The sequence below is a fragment of the Heterocephalus glaber genome, unplaced genomic scaffold (genome assembly GCF_053883595.1).
Source record: "Heterocephalus glaber isolate CG9 unplaced genomic scaffold, H.glaber_assembly_v1.0 deba00000901, whole genome shotgun sequence".
Taxonomy (NCBI): Eukaryota; Metazoa; Chordata; class Mammalia; order Rodentia; family Bathyergidae; genus Heterocephalus; species Heterocephalus glaber.
The window spans coordinates 12,345,150-12,359,189 of record NW_028258171.1 but is presented as its reverse complement, the minus strand read 5'-3'; the positions used below and the strand labels follow the sequence as shown (position 1 = coordinate 12,359,189).

Below are 14,040 nucleotides of genomic sequence, written 5' to 3'. Positions count from 1 at the left end.
GGAAATGGAGCTCCTCTGTTTGAAGACAATGTGGGAGAAGTGTGAGTAGGTGGAGATCCAGAGCTTTGTCCACCTTCCTTTCACCTCTGTAGCTTTATTTTTTCCTTCTATCCCCCTTACTGGGGTTTAACCAGTGAGCTACATCCCCTGCCTTTTAAATTTTTGAATTTGAGATCGGGTCTCACTAAGTTACTAAGTTGCTTAGGCCTGCCCCAAACTTTTGATCTTCCTGACTCAGCCTCCCAGAGTGCTGGGATCGCAGGTGTGCCACAGCACCCCTGGCTCGGCTCTGGCATTTTTAAACCAATCCAGGGCCCTGGGAAAAGCAACTTCTTGGCACTGAGCACCCTTAAATACGGAGCCCTCAGTTGCTGCTATTGGTGTGGGACATTTTACCTGGCACTGATCTGTTGAGTGACCAGTGAGAAAGTTCAGCCCAGCATCACACTCCGATGCCACCCAAAGCCCACAAGCCCTCTCTGATAAAAGTGGCTCCTCCTAGCAGGTCTATTTTAGATGCTTTCTTTCTCCCACTCTAAGGGAAATGCATATTTATTGTAGCATTCCCATCCAGTTTGACCCTCCAGACCAATGGTGGCGGTGAACCTAGGGCACCTGTGCTACAGCGGGCTGTTTGTTATCACTGAAAGCTCTACGAGGTTCATCATCCCTGCCTTAGGCAAACCTAGGCATCTTTTACACTTCTGATTGTTTAGCATAGTGGGCTCCGTCCTGGATGTGTGACTTCAAACCTCCTCATGTGTATTTTTAAATTGCCCTGAGACAGAGGTTATCTATGGGGAGTAGACTGGGGTGTGACTCGGTTTTGCTTTTTACTGTCTGCTTTTGTGTCACTTCATCTGTAATCAAGAAATGGATTTTTAAAAAATTTTGGAGTGTAAAAAAGAGATGAAAGAGGACAGCGCTAGCCAATCAGCATGGCTATACTGAGTAGGTCTCTCCCAGGACTGGACACAGCGGGTGGGTTTTCTCCTCTGTTCTTAAAAATATGCTTACGCTCTCACTCCTTCTGTTGCATTACCCATAGCTAAAAGAATCTGAAGTCTCCACAGTGCTCCTGGATATTCATTTCCTGCTTAGGAGCAGGCTGTGGACTTCCTTCCTCGGCCCAGCATCCTGCACGCTCACTCACACACACTCTCACAAACATGCACACACGCGCGCGCACACACACACACACACACACCTTTTCTGTTTCAGAAGCACGATGCTCTCAGGCCCAAGATTTGCCCGGGAAGTCTCAATACAAAAAGGAAAAGCAGTGAAATAGGTCCATGAGTTATGCAATACTTTGAAAGCTGATTGCCAGGCCAGCGGGAGAGAGCTGACGGCTCTTTCTTTTTCTTAACATTTTTGTCCTTTGATCCAGGTCTTTCTACTAAGCCTCTCTGTGTAGTCTGAGTGTTGGTGCTTCCTGCCCCCCCTTGTTACGCTGACTTCCTTCCCCCAGTGAAGGTGACGTGTCAGGAGGTGAGGCTGCTGGGAGGTGGTGCGTGCCCTCTGAAGTGGGTTAGAGCCTCCTGTGAGACCCTGGAGAAAAGGTGCCATCTAGGAGAAGGGTCCCTAACCTGACACTGTCTCCAAGAGCCTGGATCCTGGACTCCCAGCCTCCAAAGCTCCGAGGAGTGAGACCCTGCTGACTGTAAGTCACTCTGCAAAGCAAACCGTCTGGCCCCAGGAGCCTGGATGGATGGCTATAGAGAGGCTGAACGCCAGCCCTGGTGGGCTCTAGGCGGCTTCCAGGTCACAAAGAGAAAGACAGATGGCGCCAGAGTGGGCAGTGAGGGAGCCCAGTGGAAGCGCCCTCTGCAGGTCAGAGAAGGTTCTGCCTGCAGTTTAAAGGGCAAGTTAGCCAAGCGGACTTCAGAGGCACAGAAGACGGCAAGGTCCCTCTCTAGGGAGCTTTTCTACCCACCATGGCTGTGCTCTGAACGTTTCACACACTTCCTCCTCTCAGCCCCGCCGGGCGTACTGCTCCACTCAGAGCTGAGGCCCCCGAGACCCTCAGGCGCGAGTGACACTGCCGGGCCCGTGCCGGGAGCTGGTGGGAGGTAGATGTGAGATAAAGTGAGGAGCACCTGACTTCAAGGTCAAATAAGTTACGCTTGGTAATAATTGGAGATGAGGGGTTGGGGAGAGGAAAGCCAGGAGGCTCTAACAGCCCTGGCTAAGCGACCAGTGACGGAGGGCGACAGATCCATGGTGAGGAGCTCAGAGGTGAGGAGCAGGATGAAGGTGGTGAGTCTCCCACGCCCAGAGGGTGAGCCCTGGAGCTTCTGGGGGAAGCGGCGGGGATCCAGCCACCAGCTCCAGCAGGATCGACCTCAGGAACAGAAAGCGCATTTCAGAGTCAGCTAAAGGACTCGTTAGAAAATAAGCACACATCTCCAGGAGAAGCCTGAGGAAGGGGAAGTTTCCAGGGAGCGGTGGAGGACAAAAGGCCCACAGCCCAGGGCTCAGAGACAAGGCAAGAGAAGCAAGAGAGTGATGTCAACGTCAGCATGGTCTGATGCACGGGGAGGCCGTGGGGCCAGGCAGGAGCGACTCCAGAGGACAGGTCCCCGGGCATGACAACACACACCCCAGGGAGCTGAGTCAAATAACTGGAAGCAAGAAAGTAGAGGCCAGGAGTGTGGGCTGCTGCTCCTTCAAGAAGTATAATGGGCGGGCACCATAGCACACTCTTGTAGTCCCAGCTAGTCGGGAGGCTGAGGCAGGAGGACTGTGTGAGTCCAGGAGTTTGGGAGTAGCCTGGGCAACATAGCAAGACCCTATCACCCTGTCCAAGAAAGAAGGGGAGGGGGGATACCAATATTTGTTCAAAAGAAAAGAGCGCTGGGCACAGTGGCGCACCCCTGTGATCCCAGCACTCTTGGAGGCCGAGGCGGGAGGCTCACAAGGTCCAGCTTGGCCTGTGGAACTCAGAGACCTAGGGAGACCCTGTCTCAAAATAAGAAAACAGAAGGGGGCTGGAGGTAGAGCTCAGTGTGAAGTCACTGGGTCCAATCCCCAGTACCAAGAAAAGACAGGACTTCCAATGGCAGGAGAGTGGAGGAGCGGAGAAGAGGACACCTGGGAAACAGAGGTGGCGGGGAGCTGGATGGCAGAACGGAGAATGGAGGAAGGGTGGGGTTGGTGCCTGTGGCTGGAGCTCTGAGAAGCAAGGGCCCAGGCTCGAGTAGGGAGCGAGTCTCCCAGAGGCCGGGGAGGGCAGGGCTTGGGCACAAGGCCTTACCGCATTCCTGCTCGCTCCGGATGCAAGCAGCCTCACTGTGCCTGCTGCTGGAACTCAGGCCTGCTTAAGAAAAAGAGCCCAAAATGTACCAAACCCAAACTAATGTGAATGTTTATTTAGAATGAGAAAAGAAATCTTACAAATTATCAGCTTTTTAAAAGCAGATAAATACTATAAACCTTCTAAAAGTCAGAAAATGAGACACAGATATCTTTGAATCAACTAACATTTCTTTTCCTTGTGCTTTTGACTGTATTCTTCACTCCTAAACAATGATTTTGTAATATTTTCTGAAGAGAGCTGGGATGGATAAGCCAATGTTTCTCCAGTGTGATTGCTTGGAAGTTGTTTTTGAATGTTGACAGTTGAGGGGCATTGGGCTTGCAGCTCCACACACAGCCCATCTCGCTATTTTAGTGCCGATCCAGGTTTCTGCAGGCGTTAAGGCCAGCTCATGTGATTCCCATTTAAAAAGACAAAATGTGTAGTGCACATACTGTGTATCTTAGCTCGGGTGGCTGTCATAAAACACCATAAACTTGGCGGCTTGAAGAACAGATATTTCTCACTGGAGGCTAGGAAATCCAAGATGGCGTGGAGTTCTGGTGAGGGCTCTCTTCCTGGGTTTCAGACAAGTGGCTTCTGGAAGTTTCTTCAAACTGGGGGGAGGGGAAGGGCAGAGAAAAGGGAGGGAAGGGAGAGGAGGAGAGGGGGAAGGAATCTGTTCTTATTAGGGCGCTAATCTCATATAAAGACACTGTTGTGACCTCATCTAAATCACCCTCCAAAGGCTTCATCCCTATATCCCCCCACACTGGGGTTTAGGATTTCAACACAGCAATTTGGGGGTACACAGACAGCCAGCCCATAGCAAGGCCTGTAAACTGATCAATGCTGCATTATCTGCTATGTGCCCAAGAGGACAGGAATTCTGTTCTCACTGAGCCTGAGAACCAAATCCTGCATTTCCATTTCAAGACCGTCCCAAAGATCAACTTCCGGTTCTGCACTTTTTCAGCCACCTTCTCCTCTGCCCCAGGGGTCTGTAACCTGCTGCCTGGGATGTGTTTGCACCCAGTCCCACAGCCTGTGGCTCAGTGGGCAGCAGGAGTGTGGAGCTGCTTCCACACCAGAATGATGAGGGGTAACTGAGATGGGAGGGAGAAACCCAGGAAGCCTGAAGGAGGTATGTATGTCTCCAAACCCCAAATGCCCTGTCACCACATTGTTACCGAACACAAGCAAACAGATGGGGACAGATGGCATCTTAACCAGTTGTGATTAAAAATTCTCCTGCTTGCAATCTTGACCCCAGTACCATATGAGCACATTGCTGGGGTTACTCTCAAGGCCCTGGAAGAGGCCAGCAAGTGAGGGGTTCACCCGCATAGGAGGTGCCCCCTCCCTCTGGGGCATGGATTGTGATAAAAGTAGTACAAGGGGCAGCTAAATATTTAAATTTTTTAAATGCATTACAGTAAAACACATTGCCATTAATACCCTTTAACATGTTCTCCCTTGCTTCAAACACACTTATCCCATCATTCTTACCACTTTCCAAAGCAGTTCAGGAAGTCCTCTTTCCTAAGGGTCTTTAGGAGATGCAATAAAAAACCCAGAGTGAATGCTGCTGCTCAGTGACACCCAGTGGAAAGGCAGGTTCACAAAAACATTGCAGCGCGTCCTCATCCACCTCACTCTTCAAATCTGGCACCACACACACCACACAACTTCTGGCTCTTCCCCACAGTCAAAATGACCATGAAAGGTAAATGTTTTGAATCAATTCAGGACAATGAGGTGGCCGTGACAGCACAACTAAAGACACTCACAAAAGAAGACTTGCAGAACTGCTTCAGAAAGTGGCAAGAATGATGGGATGAGTGTATTTGAAGTGAGGGGGAGTATTTGAGGGAGAGTAATTGGCATTGTGCCTTTTACTGTAATACATATTTTAAGCATTTACTGTATTTTTTATCACATTTCATATTTAAAATGAAGGGGTTGACAGTCATTTCAGGCTGGCAGGGAAAACACATTAAGTCATTTACTCCTTCTAGCAACCCTGCTATGGCTTGGTTAGGGTTAGTCCCCCAAAAGCTCATGTGTTAGAAACCTATTCCCCAGTGTAATAATATTGAGAGGTGATAAAGCTTTTAAGATCCCCCCGGAAGGGTTGATCTAAGCACTCAATACATTGCCCTTTTAATACTCTTCACAGGAAGTAATCTATCTGGAAAATTTTTACATTACAAAAAAATCCAGTTCTTAAGAAAAGATGAACCAATACAAAAAGGTAGAAAGCAAAAAGCAAAACTCCTAAAGGAGTAGGACTGGGGGAATGAAGACCTACTACACACCTACTATGCGCCTACTATATCTTACTATGCAAAATTGCAAAAGAAAATAAAAATAAAAAGAAGAAAAACAAAAATGAACTTTTAAGTGTATTTGAATTAGATAATTTGATCCTACCCTTTGGTCCCACATGTCTTAGGTCATGCAAATTCTCAAAGAACCAGCTAGGATGGCTCAAAGGAATTTCTGATGACCTTGAGCATCCACCTGAGGTTTGAAATTCAAAACCCGAGTTAGCACCTGACTGCAGAAGTCTGATTTTTCTGCAGTTATATAAAGCGCCAAAGAAAACACAGATGGAGCAGCCAAGATGGAAGGTTTGTCGGTTGAGCAAGTCAAGGGATAAAGTATCCTTCCAAGGATGAGAGCACACTAAAGGCAGAGCCCCAGGGAGAAGATGGAAGCTCAGATGCATGGGAGACTGAAGCCTGGGAGGGCAGCATTGAGGAGAGTGGTAGGGTCCAAGGCCAGGGACAGAGTGGAATTTCAAAGTTCAGGATTTCAGAGATGAGGCAGCTCTGGGTGACAGCAAGGTCTGTAACAGGATAGGAGATACTGATAGCAAATGAGCATCTAAGATGAGTCACAGGACAGGAGACCATTTGATATTGTGAGGAATAGGCACTAATGTATAGGTTTATAGGCTTCAAGCCTGCAAACTGTAAAGCCAGCTTTAAATGCCACTGGATTTTTAAAATATCACTTACCCCCGCAGCTCAGTTTTGACTGAAAATGCTTTACCTAGAATAATTCTGAAGTAACAAACCTCCCAAGTAAACAAACCAGGATACTAGCATTACCTTAATCCCAAATTAACAAACCAGGATATTAGCATCACCTCAATTCTGTACGTTCTCGTAAAAGTAGGAGCTGAGAGTTTTACTTGTTGAAGATTTGATTCTGCTCAAAGAATGATTTGTGATTAGCCAGGTATTAATCCCAGCACTCCAAGAAGCTGAGACAGGAGGATCATAAGTTCAAGCCCAGCCTGGGCAACTTGGTGACTTAGCAAAACCCTGTCTTAGAATAAAAAATAAAAAGGGTCAGGGGGTGTAGTTCAGTGAAAGGCCCTGGGTTCAATTTCCAGTACTGCAAAGTAATAATAATAATAATTTACAATTAAACACACACAAAAATTTACCTTATAGCTCCTGACTGATGACCCTTTCGAGAATATTTTATTCAGTGGCATAAAAGATCTGTAGTCTTATTCATGTTCTAAGGCTACAAGATAATAAATACACAAATGAACATTAATCAATGATAGGGTAGTAAAAAGCACTCAGTCCTCCCAGACACATAGCCCACCAAGTTCTCTAATTACGATGTAGCCCGCTGATTTTTCAGAGAGAGAGAAAAAATGAACTTTACCAGGTATTGTCTGGTGGCTTAAAAAGAAAAGATAACAGGACCTTGACATTGGATGTAATGTCCAGCGAGTAGTAAGATTTCAAGGGCTTTCACAGTCAAGTGTAGAAGGGGTCAGGAATAGAAAAAGATTTTCTCTCCTTAAATGTTGATGAAATCAAAACACTGAAGAAAAATATCAGAAATCCCAGACCAACTCTAGCCAGAAAGTAAATTGATTAGATGCTCCTCTAAGGAAATTCATAACAAAAGAACCAATCTGTGTTTCATTAAATTCACCTGACGTGCTAAGAAGCCTCAGAACTGAACTGTGTAAAAGGTTCTGCACCCACAAGCTTTCTAGCAGGGAGTAACTAAGCAACAGCCTCTCTCCTGACTTTGGGAGGCAGGATCATCTGGGCCCCGCGCATCTGCTCAGCAGATGACAGGCACCTGGGCAGTGCTTTTTGCACGGTAGAAATGGAGGCATCCAGGCACTAGATCTTAAGTGTGAAGTTGTCTTCAGGCATCTTATAAAACCAAGCAACGATTTGCCCTTTCCACTTCCCCTGCTGAATTTCCCCCATCTCCAAGACAGATGGAGAACATGTAACAAACCAGCCCAATGTGGAGGAGGCAATCTGGGATATTAAAAATAAAATCTCTTCCAAATCTTCACAAGCTCATTTAAAAACACTTCCACCCAAGTGTAAGGCAGCTAACAGAGGTGTCTAAAAATGGAAAGAAGAAGAAGAGATGCCCCCAGGGTTCTTGTTTCAAAACCAGCCAGAATTAACACTTCGCTCTCAGAGAGGGCCCCTTACACATCAGTGATTAGGAATAAATTTAGTCCTATGTGGACTAGAAGATGATTGTATCCCAGAATCCTTAAATATAAAAATGTTTAATTAAGACAAAAATAAGAGAAATAAGTGAGTGTAATTCATACCCAAGTTCTAGGTTAATGTATTACCAGACTCCAAGTAATACTGGGTACCATTAGGTACAAAAAATCCTCTTAGGGCTGAGGATTTAGCTCAGTGGTTTTGCTGCCTGCTGCGCAAGTGCAAGGACCCAAGTCCGATCCCCGGTACCAAAAAAAAAAAATTCTCTAAAATGTCTCAAAAAAAAATCCATGAAGAAAATATGGTTCAGCTAGATTTTGCCATCATATTCTCTACCCTTACAACTATAAGCTCTTTATTATAGAAACATTATAGCTTCTCATTTTCATTTTCATGACACTTAAATTTTATATTTTCATAATATTTAAAAATAGGAACCTATCAATAGTGCTCCTGAGTTTTAAAATTTTCTACACAAGACTAATTTGTTCTGGGCCATATGTAATTTCAGATTTTCAAGGGGTAGATTAACCTCCCCAAATTATGTTCAAATATCACTACTCCTTTACCAGCATCCAAAGAATACATCAATATTCAATTAAATGTAAAAAAAAATTCAATTAAATGTAAATAAATTGTTTTCTCTTTTTTCACTTTCTACTGGGACATATAAATAAATTGAACTATATACTGATGGAGATTCAATGTAAATTACTTCTTTCTTAATTTATGTTAATTTATGGTGTCTCGACACACTGAGAAATGACCTCACAGCTGGGGACCATCTGGAAGAGGCCCACAAGGTTCATTGAGTCCAGTAGAGGAGACCAGCTTCGAACCCACGAACAAGCCAGTGAGTGAACGAGACAGTCTCAGAGAGTGTGAGTGAAATGAAGGCTGCAAATGGAATTGAAGATGCCCAGTAGAGGTGGGGGGACAGTGGCAGGAAACAAGGTGGCCTGGAAATTAGAAAAGGGTAGTATCTAGATTAAGACCAGAGGAGAGATCCAGCTATGCAAAGAGCTTCGGCCTGGGCCATGAGGGAAGAGAGAATTCTAGGCAAGATGAGCAGCTGATGCCGAGACCCTAAGATAGGAAGGAGCTTGGTGTGTTCATACAACACAAAGACCAGCAGCACATGGTTGTAGGGAAAGGGGAGTGGGGGAGAATAGTGAGAGATGAAATCTGGGAGGGAGGCTGGGCCAGATACATGGTAAAGAATGGGGGTTTATTCAAAGAGTGGGAAGGGACAACAAGAATTATACGCATCTTTTAAAAGATCTCTCTGTCTACCATAAGGCAAATGGATGGGGTCATAGGACATAATTAAAAAATTATTTGTCCTCTGCTCCTGATCCCTGGCACAAAGCTTCCCACTCCTTGTAATCTCCCCCAGAAATGGGGGTACTAGGTGCATCTTGTGTTCTCATAGTTACACTTTGACCATAGTTCTGAAGCAGGACTTCCTTTGAATGGGATCCCCAGGGAGACAGGAGCATCTTTGCTCTGATGAGCTGACTCTCAGTGGCCTCCTGGCTGGGCACTGGGCACCAGACAGAACAGGTGACGGGGAAAGCTTCGGGCTTTCAGCCCCACCCCTCTCCCTGTGGGAAGGAGGTGGGCTGGAGACTGAGTTAGTAATTGGCCACAGCTATTTGATGAAGCCACTGTAAACATCACTGACCTAGGACCTTCACAGCGCTCCCAGGAGGCTCCCACATACACATGCCAGGACAGCGGTGTACCCCAACTCCACAGGGGCCCTAAGCTTGGGGCCTTTCCCCTTCCCCTATGTACCTCTTCACTGGGCTACTCTTTTGGATCCTTTAAAATATCCTTTGTAATAAATCTGCAATAGTAAGTAAAATGCTTTTCTGGGTTCCATAAGCTGCCCTAGCAAACTACAGAACCCCAGAAGGGCTGGGCCGTTTCACATGCAGGGTCCAGGCTAACTCCAGTTGGTGTCAGGACTGAGTTAAATTGTACGACTCCCAGAGCTGGTGTCAGCAATTGATTATTGGTGCGATGAAACAAAACCCACAGATTTTGGTGGCCGGATGTTTTTTATATTGAGTGTGAGTACAGAGAACATTTGTTTGTTTCTTCCCTATGCAGGGAGGGACAAGAATAGAAGCAGAGGAGACACCATGGTGGCCTTAAGCAGGTGTTGGCAGTGGTCACAGCAAGGATGGCAAGAAGTGTTCAGACCTGAAATATACTTTGGAGACAGAGGCTAGAGGCCTGGAGGCACAGGTAGATAATTTCATTTCCCCCAAATACTATCTTTTCTGAGATACATTTGCACATATTTTCTGAAGCAGATTGGGATTCAAGCTCCTGCTTTCATTTCTGCACTCCTGTAGACAGACCAACATGCCCCTTGGCATCTCAGAAAAATGTCCTAGTGGCCTTAAATTGGTCCAAATGGTCTACCTGCTGCTATTGCAGTGGCCAGGAGCATCCCCTCCCATGTCACATGCAGAGCCCTGAAGGCACTGTCCAGCCACCCTTTCCCAGGCCTTGCTTTCTGCACCCTCCTGCAGACTCCAGGAGAAATTCATTTTGTTTTGTGCGTGGCCCTTCAAGACAGCACCTGTCCTAAGTCCCACTGCAGCCCCAGTGACATCCAGTGGGTGGCTGTCAGAGACCAGTTAGGGTATTCACATGAGTCATGAGCTTCGTTTTTCACAACTCCCAGAGGACAGAACCTTCAGCAGCACTATCTTAGGGCTGAGGACATCAGTGCAGGGATTTAAGCCTGGTGGAAATGAACGGCCTGCTGCTTCTCCAGGAATCGTGGCAGCAGGAATGGCTCCCACTCCAGGGAGTTAAGCATCATGGTTAGAACGCAGCTCTGGAGCCAGAGACAGAATCAGAGCATCACCATATTTTAGATGCATGACCTTGGACAAGATCCTTTTTGGGCCATGTTTCCTTGTCTGTAATAACAAGAATCCTGCATTATAAAGTGAAGACTGGTGATTTATTATATGCAAAGTGCTTAAAATGACCCAAGGTATACAGCAAGTGCTTCAGAATAAATATTAGTTGCTATTATTACCATCACCACTGCTGCCACCATCACCACCACCACCACCATCAGTACCATCATCACCATCACTACTTATTTTATTTTATTTTTTGGTACCGGGGATTGAACTCTGGACCTTGCGCTTGTGTGACAGGCAGTGGAACCACTGAGCTAAATCCCCGGCCCATCACCATCACTACTATCATCATCATCATCATCATCATCATCATCCTGTTCCAACCCCCACATTATATTTGTACACCAAAACTTCAGCTCCATGGTCCCTGAGCCACTGCTCCCACCCCCCTCCCAGGCAGGTGTCTGTGGAGTGCATTGCTAGGGGAGGGCACAGCAAGGTCATTACCCAAAAACAGTGTGGTGGGACGAAATGATGAGGTGAGTGTCGGAGATACTAAGAGACACTTAATAAGTCATGATTAATTGACTCTGAATAATGCATGGAAGTGAGGACATTTCGAAGCATGATGGAGATCACATTACTTGCTATGCTAAGGCTCGTCTCACCAACCAGAAGCTCGTGGGGCGGGCAGATGGGAGCCTGTCCTTCCAGTAACTGTTTAGTCATTAACACGCACTGCTCCCAGCTGGTTCCCCAGCAACCAGGGCAGGCTTCTGCATCTCAAGCTCTAGCCTGCCTCTTTGTTTTTAGTCACTGCAGCTTTTTGGGGGTACACCACTCACAATAGACCAGATTGAATCTCTGAAGTTTAAAATGATGATGTTGATTTCTTGTACATGCTACAAGTTGCTGAGAGAGAGACAGGAAGGCCCTGCTCATTACAGTCACTGAGGGACCAGGTGGCATCTCAGCAAAGGGTGCATGAGAAACCAAGTCTGGCTCTTAGAGCTTTTTCCTGGAAATGGCCCTAGGTACTGTTCATACTTCATGAGTCAGTCACATGGCCAGAGTCAGTCACATGGCCAGCCCTGGGCCTGAAAGGAAGACCATGCAGTCTTTCTGCAGGAAAGTGCCCTAAACACTCGGGAACAATAACACAGGCTACAACAAGAAGGATTTGATTGAAAGTGGAAAACCTGTCTAAAAGCAGCTTATACAACTAAGGAGCTGCTTTCACCCACAAGAAGTCTAGAGGTAGATCAAGGTTCCAGCTGCCAAATGCAGCAGCTCAAGAATGTCTTCAGTGTGTGTATATTTTATATCTATCTTTCTATTGTGCCAGTATTAGGATATCAACAATATCTCCCCTCATGATTACAAAATGACTGCAGTAGTACTAGACATCACATGAAGACCAACAACAGCCAGAAAAGTACTGTTTCCATTCATTAGTTTTATATTATTGAGAAAGCCTTTCCCAGAGCCCCAGCTTACTTCCACTTGGGTATGTCCCCCTGAGCCCAAAATAATAATATCTGCATGACTTAGTCACTGGCAAAAGGAATAAGACCAACTTCAGGGATGTAAAAGGGGCTATTTTCCCTTTGTGCAGATAATTCTAGTCTCTATAAGAAATATGACACTGAATATAAGAAATCAGGAAAATATAATCTAGTTTCACCAGTTATGGTAAGGCCTTTTGTTCTAAGTGTAAATAAAGAGGCTCCACAATGCCCCTTCGTGAAAAGCCTTCAATTGTGCTTACATAATTATTCACAGTGGAATAACTATGGCAAATAAAGCAGGCAAAGCAGGCATTTAATAGGGAAGGATCACTTACCTAAGGGTCAGGGAAATAAGAAACCACTTTGGGTTGATATTACATCCATCTCAAAAGGGTTGACCAAAAGAATTCTCCACTCCCTTGTCTGTGACCTCTCCACTGTAGCCTAAACATTCTTCATCATTTCACCCTTTATTTCCTTTATCTATGTACCTGTCTGTCTCCACCTGCAAGACTGGAAGCTCCTTGAGAACACAGACCATTTATCATTACATTCCTGTGCATGGTAGAAAATGGTAATGGCTATAATCAACAAATCACTCACTGTGTGCCTGAGCCCATTATAAGTTCTAAATTAATTAACTTATGTAATACAACAAAAAGGCAGGTGTTATTATTATCTATAGCTTATAGATAAAGAGACTAAGGATCAAAAGGTAAATCATCTGACCAAATGTATGTAACTATTAAGTGGGAGAGTTGAATTTCAAAGCCAGGCAGCCTAGCTGGATTATGCTTGGCACATTTGCTCAGCAAATGGGTGAAGCTTATATGCTTTCATATAAAATATGAAGGTGAGAGAGAGCAAGCGTGAAGAACAAGTGCTACTGTTATTTAAGTGCAGAATCTGAAATCAACTATGATAGACTTACGTCGCATGACAGTGGTGATCATGTATACATCCTCTGATCAGCCACCACTAATACTCTCCTTTGTTTGCTATTTTTTTCTACCTTAACTTCCTCTATTATTTCTATGGGTAGCTTGGCTCCTGAAATCTACACCTTACTCAGAGCAGCCCAGATTCAAAGTATTAAGAGTCTCCAAAGAGGAAAAGGTTAAATGTAACATTGTTACAGAATAGCAAGGCCTTTCTGCTACCCTGTAATCACTTCAGTTTTTAAAACTATGTGTCTTATATAAAGCTTTCCCTCAAATTGAACGTTTTTAAAATATGAATTTCTACTACAGCTGTACTCAGTGGAGCAAGACTGTTCATCCTTCCAGGAGGTCACCTGAAGCTCAGCCAGGATGGCATGCTCTGCCCTGCAAACTCCGCAGAAGGAGCCCATCTCTGGCCCCGCTCCTGTGACTATGAGGAGTCTCCGCTGCCAGGCTTCCACCCTAAAAAGCAGCATTGATGACACAGACACCGGGGACCCTGGAACCAGGAGGGCAGAGGCTGCTGAGCCAACTGTGTCACTGGGGCCCTGAATGTGTGGGGTTGAGCTTGACAGGCCAGGTCCCCACGCACGTAATGAGATGGTAGGAGAGCTGAGGAGTGGCGCACCCCCTCCCAGCAGGGAAGACACAGCCTGAACCCCGAGATGCAGACAGGGAGGGGCCGCCTAGGGGAGGCCACGGCCCAGTGGGTTTCCTGCGATGGTGCCCTTCTCCTGTCCTTCATTCAGACTGCACACGTTATCTTACTGTAATAAATACATCCTGTCTGGCAACACAACCTGGATTACCTACTGAAGAAGCCAATGAAAAATGGCCAGGATCTTTCTAGGGTTTCCCCTTCTGCATAGCACAAGATTCATCAGCCCCTCTCACGAC

At 45.9% G+C, this 14,040-nt stretch overlaps 1 long non-coding RNA gene across 3 annotated transcripts; it reads left to right on the top strand.

Annotated features, from left to right (window-relative positions):
* Window positions 1–1,456: 1,456 nt before the first annotated feature.
* On the top strand, window positions 1,457–13,937 carry LOC101725704 (uncharacterized). 3 transcript variants are annotated; one of them, XR_204782.3, is made up of 3 exons: window positions 1,457–1,663; window positions 9,922–10,059; window positions 13,453–13,937. It is a non-coding gene; the product is annotated as an uncharacterized LOC101725704 (long non-coding RNA). The 3 variants fall into 3 exon arrangements; XR_015450043.1 differs by lacking the exon at window positions 1,457–1,663 and adding an exon at window positions 1,670–8,659; XR_015450044.1 differs by lacking the exon at window positions 1,457–1,663 and adding an exon at window positions 1,670–8,687.
* The last annotated feature ends 103 nt before the right edge of the window (window positions 13,938–14,040 follow it).